Source organism: Corapipo altera, unplaced genomic scaffold (genome assembly GCF_003945725.1).
Source record: "Corapipo altera isolate COAL_440 unplaced genomic scaffold, ASM394572v1 49, whole genome shotgun sequence".
NCBI lineage: Eukaryota > Metazoa > Chordata > Aves > Passeriformes > Pipridae > Corapipo > Corapipo altera.
The window spans coordinates 9,608,262-9,621,535 of NW_020884879.1; the positions used below are offsets into that span (position 1 = coordinate 9,608,262).

Genomic DNA, 13,274 nt, shown 5'->3' on the forward strand with positions numbered 1-13,274 from the left:
GGGGCAGTTTGTCAGCCCATTGCCAAATAACTATCAGCCAAGCAGATGTACCTTTTTGCATCTTTTTTTTTTTTTCTGTTTAGTAGATGTGACTCCATTTTAAAATCTTCCCTTGTTTTGTTTAGTTCATAAAAGTGTCAACATCACCTTGAAGCCAAATTAAGATGTTGAGATGACAAGGTTAGGACATATGAGTAGATATATAGAATACATGGAATGATATTGACAGAATTTACCTTCCAAAAATGCAGAAGCTGTTTAATTTTTCAGACATGAAAACATCCTAGAATTGTGGTGGTGGTAAAAATGAAAGGTTCCCTAAATTAGCTCTCAGATTCTTTTTGTTAACTTATTGTGTGGATCTGCATATGACAGTTCACTTTCATTTCCTTTTGTTTTATTCCTTCTCATATTTAAAAGCAAAACATTCCATTTCAACTTTGTCAGGTAGATGATCAGTTCGTACCTTTGTGGTATGTTTTACTGTTATTGACATAGGTGCTCCAAAATAAACATCAAACTTCTGAAGTTGGAAGTTTTTCAGGATTCTGTGTATGCATTACAATCTTGGATAAAGGCATGTTTGGCTAAACCTGCTTATCTTTTATGCAGATAGTCTGGTTGGAATTGCTGTACAGCATTGTTGGCAGGCATTTCTGAAACAAGAATGTACATATATTGTTCATAAACTCTTTGGATTAAAATTCAGTGATGTCTCTCCGAAAGAGCCTTAGAACAAGTTTTTTATCAGAAAGTCATACCAAACAATAACACCTGTCAGAGTTCAAGAAGGTAGATTTGAACATGAGGATCCAATTTAAAAGCTGGTTTTCATAACAACATGTGTGTTAGAGTATAATATTTATTGAAGTAGGGCTGAAAGATTTCTGCAGAGGCTTGACTTGTCAGATTCTGTGATACTTGCAGAAAATATATTCTGTTTGCATAACTGTGTGATTTATACTCCTTAAACAGAATTTTCTATAAGCTTCTTCTTTATTAAGACTTATTAGAAAATTAATCCTGTGATTTATCTACCATTCCGTTTTCACACTATTTTTTATAAATCTGTTTCAAAACATTTGATGTTGTCCTTGGTCATAGACACAACTTCTCCAGGGAAGGAGTGTTTGAGCATGAGAGTCTGTAGAATGAAACTCTATCTGTACCCTACTCCGAGCCACCATGGTACTCCCATGTCCTACAGCTTGAGAGAAATTAGCCATGTCTTTTAAGAACTATCGCTGGTAACTAATCTATATTTCATCATTTGGGACACTGAGCTCCCTTCACTCCTTCAAAGATGCAGTGTGTGTTTTCTTATTCCCATAGTGTATGAAATAAACAAAATTCCAGAAAAATACTGTTTCAATGTCAATTCCATCTATTTCAACAATAACTGTTGTGTATTTCACATATTCTGTGCAGTTAAACTCATCACTGTCTTGATTCCAAATACCTGAGGACAGTAGGTTGAAATAAAATTCAAACTTAAAGTCATAGGATTCTGCAAGGTTATGTTTTTATGTGGAGTTTGGCATTAGTCTCTTAGCAAGTGGAAAAAGCAGATGCTGCGGAACATACCTGAATAAGTATAGCAGTGACTTATTAAAACTGTGACTATTACCGGAACTATTTTTTTCTTTAAATTACTGTACTCACAAGTTCTTGGAAGCATTCCTGGTGTGGTCCATGTGAGAAAAAACCAAGTCGCTTATTTTTAAGACAACTAAAAATTCTCACTAGAAATTTCTGTACAGTAAATCAAGATGCAATCCTTTCCAAATAGTCAACAACATCCCAAATGGCAATATATTCTTCCATCGTATTTATTCCTATACATCCATCTTCTGAAAAATATGACTTTGCTACTTTACGGTTACATCATCACAGGCCACCTTTTTTTTCTTTGACTCCTCTAATTATGGGAAGCCTGAGAAAGCTGACCTTCCCATTCCTCACCCTCTTCATTGTACATCAGAAGGTGGTATTCTTGTCTGCTGCAGTTCAGACAATATCAAAGTGAAGAGGGGAAAAAAAAAGGAGAAAAAGAAAAACAATAACTAGGGCTGTCTGCCTGGCCATCCTTCCACTCTGTGAACAGGGAGGGTTTGAGAGAATACTTTTCGTGGGATAGGGTTGCACCACGACTTAAAAAATTAAAAGATATTGTTTAGATACCTCAATAAATGGAGTGATTTTAGGGAGGGAGACTTTTAGATGTGCTTCTCAGTTATGCATTGCTGTACAAAGAACTGGTACCAAAGAAATTAGTCTTTTTTTTTTAAGTAGAGATACAAATGCAAACCGGGCTTTGGCTACTAATACTCAGATTCACAAGTACAGTTTTAGATTCCTGTTTTAAAAGATTGGCCAATAAACCTGGGCATATTTTTTAGTGCTGTGAATTTCTCATTAATTGTGTTTCTGTAGTGTTACTCAGTTTATAAGGAACACTTCTCTATTTAATGTCTGTGGCTGTTCATCTTGAGAAGAGAGATGCACTCCTTGGGTAGAAAAATGGTACCTATTTTCCAAAATTCTTAATTAAATGAAAAACAGTTTTACTGTTATTTTACCATTTGATTATAATTAGGGGGTTTGGGGTAAGTTGTGACTCAATATGATTGCATCTTTTCACTACTGAGAAATTTTTTTAACTATTTTAAAGTGTGTATCTAAAATGGTAGTTATACATTAAGGTATAAGGTAACTTCAAAGACAGCTTTAAGAAAGAAATACAGATTTAAATTTTCTTTATCTTTGTCACAAAGTTTATTTGTTGATTCTGAAGGAATTAAATTGATAAATGCAAGGCTCAGGTAGCACCCTGTGACATTTTAACCTGGGTTCAAAGCTTCTCTTGTGGTTCAGCTCACTCAGAGAACCTTTGATGTTCTTACATTCATTCACCCCTCATTTGCTATTGTCTTAAGTATTTACCTTCTGGAGTTTATTTAGGAAAGGTATTCTAGGATGTAGCAGCATATCTTAAAGCAGAACTGTGGTAGGATAGAGATGCTTACAGAGATGTTAATCACATGTGATCTGTCATGTACTTACATATAAATTGCAAGGTCAATACTAAACATACATGATTTTGTATTATTAAATGTGAGGAAGAAACTGTATGCTTCCTTGAAAGATATCTCTGCCATTTTCTTTTTAAAATGATTTTCAAATTTGAGTATTGATTTTAATTTTTTTAACTTCAACATTTGAATTAGAAAAAGTCCTTAAAGTTGTTTGAAAAATAAACTTTTCAGCATATGGTTACTTTTTGTAGCCCTTATAATTTTCAATATTAATTTTTCACAGCTTTGTGTGAGCAAAGTAATATGTATATGCAGAAGATTTGATCTGTTCTGTTCACTGGAAATATTAAGTAGCTCATGAGGCATTTACTATCAAAACTGACTGGAACACCTGCCTTCTCTTCATCGCAAGGCTGACCAGTGGGACTAATATAATTTATGCATGAGATTGAAAATTAAACTAGGAAGAAGTAGCATAATCAGTGTATGCAATGTGAAATAAGAATTCAGCAGTTACAATGTTTTCTCAGGGGGAGAACCGCTGAGAGATTATTTGTTTGCATAATTCCTGAGTAACAGATTTATTTCTTCTATTTTATTTTAGAAATTATTTTTGGGGTTTTTTTTCAATTCATAAATGAACAAATCTTATTATGAAATTGAAATGGTGAAATAAGGATTTAAGTATAGAATGAAGAAAAATTCAAAGATAAATATTAACATAATTTTTCGTTTAAGTTCAGAAAACGTAAGAATAGAAGGAACTTCAGGGGCTTACTAGTCTACCCCATCACAGGTTGCTCAGACAGACTGTGAAGTCTCCAACCTGGACAACTGGCTCTAAGTAGCTCTGTTTGAGTGTCACCAAACACGATGAAAGAAACTTATCCAACACTAATCTGATGCAAATAAGCAGACATTTCTTTATTCAGCATGCTGAGAACACAGGGGATCACTCCTGACAAAATCCATTCATTTTTACACTTTTCTGTTACATAAGCCCGTTCTTAAATTTAACATCTACAGTGATTGGTTTTGTTAGTTTTATAACTTTATTCTAAAACAACCATTGACCAATTTTACTTAGTTCTACTGACTGGAATCCTTGATACTCAAATCAAGATGGGAAGGGTAAGGGGGGTCTCCAAGCAGCACAAATGGTCCAATATCTTCTTGGTGAGGTTTCCGTAGTTGCATACTTCAAACACAACGCTCCTGACAATCCTATACATCATACTTCACAATTTTCTTCCTTTTAATCGCAACGATTTCTTCTATACGATCAAATCTCAATTATTTTATCAGACTAATTGCAATATTTCCCCCTTTTGAAAGTTTTGAAAATCATTTCAATCCTAAAATTTGCTTATGTTACATCCATACTCTATTTCATTCATTACATGTTGATGGGAGTCTTGGAATTGATTCCTTTTCATCTTGTTGTCTATCCACTGCTTGGATAATCATCCAATTAAATACAGTCTTACTGTTTGCTTGTTTCTTTAAACAATAGTAAATCAAAATAATTGTCAAAAATATTATTAACAATGCAGTATTAATCAGTGATTTTGCCCATGAACTCAGATTCCATCCTAGTCCACTAAAGATTTTATCTATCCAACTTTCTCACATGTCTTATCGAAGCTTGTATTTTTTTCTATATTTTCTAACAAGTCCAAGCCATGTTCTACATCTTGTGTCACATTTGTAATGTGTATGCAACAATGATCAATTCTATCTTTCAAATACCTACAAACCTCATGTTCTTTGAGTAAGAGCATATCTAAAGCCATTTTATTTTGTAAAGTCATGTTTGAAGTTGCTTGTAACTGCTAATTTACATCCTTGAATCCCTCCTTGGTCACATTTACCAGCCTTTCTAGCTGTCCTGTAAGTCAGCACATCCATTCCGTAATCCTATATGTTGCTAAAGGGGTCAAGGAAGACTCCAAGGTCCAGCCAATTTTCACTCCTGTCAAACATTCCTGCCATTTGTCATCTATCTCTGACCTTTTTACCTATTCCAATTTCAAATTTTCTAATGTTTCTTTAAAAGGATCTTTCTTCCAGATTGGACATAATGTTGACATGCCTCATGTTATTTGCTTTACTTTACCATCTAACAGTAAATTAATTGTCCAAGTCCCATCACTCCTTGCCCAAACTAAGTGTCCTGGGCTCCTAACTGTACATCTTCTGCAACTACACATGGTTCCTCTTTTGGGTGTATATGTCTCAGTCAGTTGGAGGTTATTTTTAAGACCTCTGCAGAGACACTCATACTTTAAAGCAGCAGATAAAGGGGGAATAGCCTGAATTATCATATCAACAGTACTACAGTTATATATCTTTTCACATTTCCACCATGACATTAGATTTTCCTCTTCTCGGTATGAGGTTCCCTTATCACCCACAGTTGATCAGGTTTTAAAAACTAATCCATCCCAAGTAAAACACCAAGAAGTCTTAGCCATGTACTGAAATTGAGGTAAGATTGTCATTGACCAAATGGAGTCCAAATTTTTCTCCTTCCCCCATGTTTGATTAGTTTTATCACATTTCCATTCCATGATCATTTGGCTCACATTTCTCTTTATTTGTTCATCATAAGAACATCATCCTATGTTCCAAGATCTTCCAATTTTGGCAAAACCAGAATTTGATAATTTCTCACAATCAACTCTACACCCTGGAGACTTCCATTGTTTCCTAATATTCTCTATTTGTTTCTTTCATCCAATTACAGGTTTCTGTTCACGACATGTGGTTTTATTTTCATGTTCTAGAATAGTCAAAATCATGGTTAAGATTCCCCATGGAATGGACTCACCTACTGCTGTTGGTATTGGTAGGCAAACAGTAATTTGTGACACGTTCTGCAAATTGTCAAAGTCTTTGATTAATCTGAACATCAAATTTTCTTCTTGGGTTTTTCCTGCGAGGTGTATTAATTGTTCTGTCTCTGTTTGTCTTTTAATCCTTTCTTTCTTGGTCCGTGTTGGGACAACTTTTTCTGAATGACAGAACTGGCAAATAAAATTTCCTTGCTCTTTTTCTAATTCTAAACAGCATCCTTGCTTTGAAGTTCGGAATTCTTTACAAATCAATTATTGTGTTGGACTTTGTAACACTAAGTCATATTTTGGGTGGTTTTGTTCCTTATTTTCAAGTGGAAGACAACAAAAGTCGTCTCTACTCAACAAACAACAGCATTGACCTGCATTCTTCAAGGTAATAGAACGTACTACTGTGGCATTTACCTCTGACTCTCATTTTAGGTGCAATTATTTTCTATCCGTTTCCTAGTTCACTTGCAGTTTATCAGGATTAAAGTCTGGAATCTGTGTAAAATCACATGTCAACTTCAGTGGATCTCCCCATCTTTTTGATACTTCTAATTGTTCAGTTTTTGCCTCAACCAAGGCTCCCACTAACATTAATTTCCAAATCAATATCCATTTTCCCCAGACTTCAAGGTGATACATAAGATTAAACAGCATATCTAAAAGTCAGTTTTGAAGTAGTAGGATCCCTATTGACAATCTTCCATGCTGGTGAGGCTTTCTTCACTCTAGTATAATACATCCACGCTTCTGATTCAGCTATCTTAATGGTAGTAAAAGTAGTTAACAATCAGTTAACAGGAGTTAACAGTACTTCAAAAGCTCCTTTCCAATGTTCCTGGAGAGGTTCAGAAGTCCATGTCTTCTCATAATCTCCTGGTTGGAAGTCATGAACCGGATTTTCCAAAGTTAGCAGTTGATTCCACACTGGGAAGCTTCTCAAAGCTGTCAAAGTTTTTCCTAAAGAAAGCAAATACTGATATAAATCACATTTCCCTTTTACATGCATTCCCACAGTAGGATTTGTAGATTTGAATGGTTTCCTACACAATATTTCATAAGGACTAACAGTAGTCCTTGTCTTTCACTGTACCCTTATTCTTAAAAGGGTGAGAGTCAACGTCTGTGACCATTTCAGATTGGTCTCTTAACGTATTTTACTAATTTTCTTTTTTATATTCTGATTCATCCTTTATACTTTTTCACTTGATTGTGGTCTCCATAGAGTATGTAAGTCCCACTGAATTCCCAATGCCTTGCTTGTATCTTGGACTATTTCTGCCACAAAGTGTGATCCTCTATCTGAAGACATCCCTACTGGGACCCTAAATCTTGGAATTATTTCTTCTAATAATCTCCTTACCACTTCTCTCACTTGATTGGTGTAACATGGGAAGGCTTCAGGTCACCCATAAAAAGAGTCAACTAATATCAACATCCTCCTGATCTAGGTAACTTCAAGAAGTCAGTTTGCCAGTTGTCTCCTGGTTCAACTCCTGATTTCAAACTTCCTAATGGTGGTCTTTTTCAATTAATTGGATCATTTTTCAAAGTAGTTTCACATGTTATGGTCATAGATTTGATAATTCCAACCATTTTACAGAGACCACAGTTCGTTTTCGTAATGCTGTGAAGGCCTCTGCTCCCCAGTGACATTCCTTAGGTTTTATTTGAGCCAATTCTCTCATAACTATAAGTGGTACCACCACTTGTCCTTGTATATTCACTAGCCATTCTGCCAAATTTTTCCTCGCATTCATTAACTGTCCCAAGTTTTCATCTCCTTCTGAATATTTAGGTCATTCCCTAGGTAATTTTACCTCTTTTGTAGGTATTAATGCCATTTATGTTGAAGTTTTTGCCACAGTCTTTCCCATCCTATCCACTACTCTGTTTCCTACAGCTTCCTTAGCAGTTCCTGTTTGGTGTTCTTTACAGTGCATGATTGCCACAGCCTTAGGTTGTTGTACCATTTTCAAGAGCTCTCATATTTGTTCCTTATACTTAATTGATGATCCTTGAGCTGATAAAAGTCTCCTTTCTTTCCACATAATTCCATGTGCATGGATTACTTCAAATGCATATATTGAGTCAGTCCACATATTGACCGATTATTCTTTTCTTAATTCCAAAGCTCATATTAGCACTATTATTTCTGCTTTTTGAGCTGATGTGTTTCTGGCTAATGGTTTAGCTTCTATAATTAGGGTTTCAGTAGTTACCTTATATCCAGTGAAGCATGCTTCATGTTCTACGTAGCTACCACCATCCGTAAATAATTCCAAATCAGGATGAGATAAAGGAGTGTCCTTCAAATCTGGTCTACTGGAATAAACATAATCAGTTGTCTCCAGGCAATTCTGTTCCACCAGGCCCTCTGCCTGTAGAGTATTCAAAAACACTGCGGGATTGACAACGTTAGTAGTTTTTAAAATATCATCTTGTTCCAACAATGCAACTTGATATTTTGGCGTTGTGCTGGGAGACAACCGATGGTCCTCCCTAAAACTTGAACATATGAGGTACATATACAGTCATTTTATGTCGCAAAGTTAACTTACATGCCTCTTGAATCAATGTCACTGTTGCAGCCACTGCCCGTAAACAAGTAGGCCATCCTTCACTTACAGTGCCCAATTGTTTAGAAAAGTATCCCACAGGTCTTTTCCAGTTTCCAAGGTATTGCATCAATACCCCCAATGCAATATGTTGTATCTCGTGTACAAAGAGCTGGGATTTCTTGGTTAAATCTGGCAATCCTAAAGCTGGTGGTGTCATCAAAGCCTGCTTTCAGTCTAGGTAGGCTCTTCTCCACACAAAAGGTAGTCTTTTCAGGGCTCCACACCATCGTTTAGCTAGAATTCCGTAGTTCATAATCCAAAGTCGACACCATCCAGTTGTTCACAAAAAGACCTGCAATTTTACCTGTCTTTTGGCCCAGCAATTTTACAAATTGCCTCTTTGTGGCTCAGCTCCTGTTGTCTCTGCCCCTGGGATATCTCAAAGCCCAGATATACAACAGTCTGTTTCACAATTTGAGCTTTATTTCTGGAAACCTTACAGCCGTTCTGACCCAAAAAGTTTAAAAGTTTAATCATTACCCGGATACAGCTACCTTCATTTCCTATAGAAATGAGAATATCGTCCATGCATTATAATATCAATTGATTACCATTGAGATTTATTTCCTTTTTCCATCCTTCTATTTCTTTCACCAGTCAGTTCCCAAATATTGTAGGGCTATCCTTGAATCCTTGTGGCAGTCTAGTTCAAGTTAATTGGGTTTCCTGTCCTGTATAGGGATTTTCCCATTCAAAGGTAAAAAGGTTTCTGCTCTCTTTTTCTAGAGGCATAGAAAAAGAAGGCATCTTTCCAATCAAGCACTGTAAACCAACCATGCTTCTAATCTAAAGTTGTTAATAATGGATTGGCAACAATGGCATGAATATCTTTCACTATCAGATTTATGGCTCGTAAATTTATAGCTACAAAACTACATTCTCCTGATGGTTTCTTAACAGGGAAACCTGGGATATTGTACTCAGATTCACATTCTTCTAAAATTTTATATTTTGTAAATTTATCAATCAGTTTTCTAACTCCTTCACAAGCTTCCTTCTTTATTGCCTTTTTTTTTTTTTTTTTGGCCTAGTTCTTTCTTTTAATTCTATTTTAACTGGACTGGCTACCTTTGGTTTTCATGGAATGTTGGTACTCCACACTGTAGACATGACTGCATTTTCTACTACTTCCAATATTTCTGTTTCCTTAATTTGTTCCTGTAACATCATTAATTGATCCAGCTTTGACTCTGGTATCTTTAATAAAATTTCTCCATTCTCAAAAACAATTTCTGGCTGTAATTTATTTAACAGATCCCTTCCCATTAGTGATATTGGACACTCTGGGATATAAAAAAGTTCATGTGTCTTTACTTTGCTATCAAATTTCATATTGAGTGATTCTAAAAAGGGATGACTTTCAGCCTTCCCTGGAGGATTCAAAATTTCTGTGCAAATTATATGTAAGGGAACCTTTATCACAAAAATGTAGTTGTTTCTTGGAGGGGGTATAGCTGTAGTTTAGTAATATTCACAAGTGGAACTACCCAGAGCTTAAAAATGCAAAATAAAAACCCCAAAACATAACAAAACAAAAACCTACAACATTTTTTCTCAGGGGATTCTTCATACTTATCTTTAATAAATTATTTCAGGTCCTAAGATAAGCACCTGAAATAAGGCAGTATGAAGTCACTGTGTAAACAAAACTATAAAGAGCCAAAAGAAATTATCTAATTGGAATTTTAGTCAGCAGTACTTAGACAGCAGTAGAGTAACTATAAAATGTTAATTGACAATTCATTATTTGCTAGTTTTCTTTTCTTGTAATCAGAGATGTTGGTACTCCTTTAAAATCAGTCTTCAGCTTGCCATGGTGCTTTTTGTAGCAAAAATAATGAAAAAACATAGGTTCACTAATATTGACTGTGTAGTCATATAAGAACTGATTTGTAGCAATAAGAATTGATTTGTATCCTATATATTGTATATATAGTGTATACATATAATATATTGCCATTTTTGTTCCATATATACTATTTCCACTTGGCACTTTTCTAGGATCAATATGGAAAAAAGTAATTAAGCTTAAAAGAAAGGAGAGTTAAGCTGTAGTTCCAGAATAGCTCACAGAATGCACAGTAGCAGTGAAGGTTCGGGTTCCTCACTGCTAAGTTTCTTTTGGACTATTGATTTACCTTTTCCCAGTTGACTGTATTTGACCTGGTATTGCCAATCCCTGACTAGACACCCTGCCAAAGACAAATATGCTAAGGAGTCCTAATGATGTTCTGATTCTCCTAGAGTTTTAACAGAAATGTGAGAGAAAGGGATTCTAAGACCAGTCTCTTTAAGTTCAACATAGAACTGTGCTTATAACTCAAGAGGGGAAAGAGAGAGGTACATGATCCATGGCCTTTTTCTGCTCTGCTGTGACTTTAGACAAGTTAGTTGGAACACTTGTTTGTCATTTGAGTTTCCAAAGGTCCAGAACAGTGTTAGCAATATTGACTTATCTTTGTAAAGCATTTTTTGTGTGAAAAAATAATGTATAAATGCCCTCTGAAGTGAAATGATATTAAAAAGCTGGGTTTGAAAAAAAAAGTATGAATTCTTTCTTTCAGAATGTCCTCAATTACCAAGTAAGAGCAGTAGGCAGAGGTTTGATAAACATAACTTTTAATTGATCATCTAGTGTTTCAGTCATATAGGAACTCTCAAGGAGTGTTGTATCTCCTTAGTGTCTTGGTTTAGTTTTTAATACAATGGCCATTTAAAATAATGTCCAGTTTAGCTTGTGACAAAGTGGTGAAGCTGCAGCTGCTTCTGTAATCTTGGTCTGCTCAGTTGTAGACCCCTGAAAATAGTCTGAAATGGAGTTTTCAGCTTTTTCCTTCCTGGACCTTTCTTCTGTTTAAACACGCAGTTATTTCATGGAACTGGAGTGTGATGAGAGTTCTTCCTCTTAGATTTACCTAAAAAAACTGGTTAAACACTTGGGATTGAGAACTTTGGGTTTTTAATAGTTTGTTGTAGAATTTATAGAATTGATTTTGAATGGTCTTAATACTGTTGACCTCATATCCAACCTTCCTTCTAAGATTCAAGCTGGTTAGCCATTTTTTAATTACTTTTAACAGAGCAGTGGATAATAATTGGTTCTTGAAAGAAAATTTTCCCTAGTGAATGTATTACACTTATAAAGCAACTCAGATAAATTTATTGATTCTGGCTGGAAATTCAAATTGTAACCTTGAACACTCTGTGATCTTCCCAGTGATATGTCCAAATTACTTCTGGTGCCAAGTATTATATTTAATTAACATTATTATTTAAATTCTTTCTGTAAAAATATATTTAATTAATTATTTGCTAAGATATATCACTGATATTTGCAGAGCAGAAAAAGTAATTTTTTTCACAGTATCTGCTATCAAATTTTGTCATACAGATATGTCTTTCTGCTCACCTCTTATTTCAGTATTGTAGTACAGATTCTGACCTACAACTATATAAATAATGACCTTAATGTATGGCTATTCTGTGCATGAAATCACATTAAATACATACGAGCCTATAAACACTTCTTGTGTGCATAAAGATGAATAATAATCTATGCCTTATAAAAGCAGTCAATAATCAGCAGTCTGCATCCTTGTTTTTGTAATAATGGGATTTTTTTTAAATGCTAATTAAGCACACATCTTGGACAACTGTATACTTCAGTATTATGTTTGAAGTTTTTTAAGCTGTGCCACTGCAGCTATCTAATTACTCACTGCTGCAGCCCTGCTAGTTTTTTGCTATAGTATTGTAAGAAAAAATACGTGTCATGCACCTCTTATCATCAGTATGGTTTTAATCCAATAAATTCAACATATGAAAGTACACACGCAGCAAGCTGGGAAAGTATTTCTGCAAGGGCCGTGCAAGTAATCTTCTGCTTCTGTTTGAGACAGAATCTGAACATATATCACAATCCACTAGTTTTCAAATACAGGTTTTTTACATTTCCATTCTACTGAAAATCTCTAGCAAAGGACAAAGGCTTTCAGTAATTTTTCGCTTTGAATAGTAACACATCCTCACTAATCATTTCACACTGAGCCAGTGATGCAAAAGGCTCTAGTTTATAAACACATGCATAAAATCAGTAATCCTACTACATAAAGTTCTTCAATTTAACTCTTTAGTGTAAAAAATACCTGTTAAACATTTTACCATTTTGTTTGTGCCTAACAGTAAGAACTCTTTTGAGACATAAACCTTGTATGCACCTGTCAAAGGGATTCTCCAGATTCCATACTGATGCCTGTAAGTAATTTAGTAACTGAATAACTTTATCTTATCTTCTTGGTTCAATTTCAGATTAATTTGGTACTGCTGTAGAGTGAAGTTCTGGTAAGATAGTGTCTAGCCAGTGGCATGTAAAGGTTCAGTATCTGTGACAGACCAGTGAGTCCCCATTAATATGGAACCCTTCCAAAGATAGGTCATAGAGCCCACCTTAGTTCTGTAGTCACACCTTTAAATAAAAATCAGTTGATTGTATTTCAGGATGTTTCTGAAGCTACAGGCTGCAAAGAAAATACAAAGAATTAGTTTGAAATAATTGGTACAGCTATTAATTATCAATTTATGCACAACTGTTACTTACTCAGGTCAAATATTTGTTGCTCAGATTTTGCTATTGAATTAGTCTGACAAGTGGCAGAAAATGTGTGGCTGCATGGTTGCAAACCTGAAGGGGAAATTTTAAAATGATTGCACTGATGGATTTGCTTTCTATGGAAAGGATAATAATCAATGGGACTTGATTTTTACTTATCAGTACT

General features: G+C 35.0%; 1 long non-coding RNA gene across 1 annotated transcript; it reads right to left on the reverse strand.

Annotated features, from left to right (window-relative positions):
* Positions 1-3,997: 3,997 nt before the first annotated feature.
* Positions 3,998-12,963, reverse strand: LOC113944987. The gene is made up of 3 exons (XR_003526906.1): positions 12,946-12,963; positions 8,101-8,386; positions 3,998-6,838 (listed from the first exon to the last, which is right to left on the reverse strand). It is a non-coding gene; the product is annotated as an uncharacterized LOC113944987 (long non-coding RNA).
* Positions 12,964-13,274: the final 311 nt, after the last annotated feature.